Source organism: Triticum aestivum, chromosome 3D (genome assembly GCF_018294505.1).
Source record: "Triticum aestivum cultivar Chinese Spring chromosome 3D, IWGSC CS RefSeq v2.1, whole genome shotgun sequence".
Classification (NCBI taxonomy): Eukaryota; Viridiplantae; Streptophyta; class Magnoliopsida; order Poales; family Poaceae; genus Triticum; species Triticum aestivum.
The window spans coordinates 137,988,523-137,990,252 of NC_057802.1; positions in this window are offsets into that span (position 1 = coordinate 137,988,523).

The window sequence follows — 1,730 nt, forward strand, 5'->3', positions numbered from 1 at the left end:
CGGAGCCGCCGTCCCGCCACGCCGCCCTCGCCGGAGTTAATCGTCGTCGTCGTCGAGAACCGCTGCCGAACCGGTACAAAACCGCCGGTCCGATCCGGTTTCCTTTTAAAGTTCGTTTTTTTAAAACCCTAGATTGGTTTTATTAAGAAAACCTAGATCTGTTTTTTTTGGGTTTAGTTATTTAGAGAACGCTCGCTAGTTTAGCCTCTGGAGCGAACGAGTTTGTTGGTTTAGGTTCTGTAGCGAACGTTCGTTCGGTAGAATTTTTCTTTTTCTTTCTAATTTCGGCCAGGGACCCATCCATGAATATTTTATTTATAGATTAGTCCCTGATCTTCAAACCTTCGCTACTTTTCGCTCGTTTGTCCAAATCCAGCGAAACCAACGCCCACTTCTTCGTTATGATCCCCTCTATCCAGTAAAACAACTTGAACATGTTTTTGAAAGTTTAAAATTTGATTTAAAACAGTTTTGAATTTGAACTTCGTTTGATCATAACTCGAGTTTTATAACTCCGATTTAGTTGATTCTTTTTGCAAATCGTAGCTCTTGACCTAAACTTTCTGATAAGGCCAAATTCACCCAATTTTGGTACTGTTAGAAATTGTTTTCTATTGCAAGAGTTAATTGCTTGTTTTCGAAGTTTTCCGACATCTTTTCTTCGATTCCTTTGCATGATTGCTTATGTGTGGTTACTATTGCTTGCTCCCGATAGATTGAACGGAGTGTGACGAGTAGAACTATCAGGAGTTATGAGTGCGAATCATCTTCATCAACAGTACAAGGCAAGTTCACACATTGGTCATACCCCTTTATTACCCAGTTTTTATGCATTAGTTTCAACCCTCAAACATTGCATGAGTAGGATTGATAACATGTGGGTATTGGGAAGTACTTGATGAGGTAGGAACCTATTGTCTTGCATTCAACCCCTGGGTACTATTACGTTATGCTTATACCACTATGCTATGCTCGTAGACGTGGTTTGGTTTGAGAGAATTCATGAAAGATGTGAGAGTTATTGTTAACTAAGGTTTGACTTAAGGTGGCTACTTTAATACACATCTGGGTGGATTGGTTGCGGGCACCTAGGGATATACGAGTGTTGTCCTTTGGTTCGCCACCCATGCTCAAAGGGATCATAAGATTATTCATGCTAGAAACTTCTGTGTGCAGCCACAAGCTATATGGGCTCTAGCATAGTTGAGTAAGTTGCATGACCTCTTTCAGTGTTAGGCTAGCAGATGTAGGGGAAAGTAGGTGTAACTATCTACCCAGAGTAAAGAGTTAATGCTTCTGAAAGATTGTGTCAGTCATCTGTTTCTCAAACACCATGTAGTGCGAGAAATTCAACGGGGGAGATCGAGTCTTGTGGGGAAAAGTGCACAAACCTCTGCAGAGTGTACAAACTAATCATGGTTAGCCGTGTCCCCGGTTATGGACATCTTGAGTATCTGGTTCTTGAATTATCATGTTGATCTCAACACTCTAATTTAATTAATTTGTTGGGTTGATGATTATTTTAATTTGGGATTGAGATGGGGTTACCATTCTCAATGTTTTCAACAAACTTTCTAGTTAAATAAAAATATATTCCTTTGTTGTAGGAAAAAAATTGGCTTTATGCAAAAATAAACTTAGAGCCTCCACCAGCCAAATATGCATGTAGTGATAGCTATTATTCATCATTATCCTATGGTGTGAATTTGCCAGTACATTCAATGTACTGA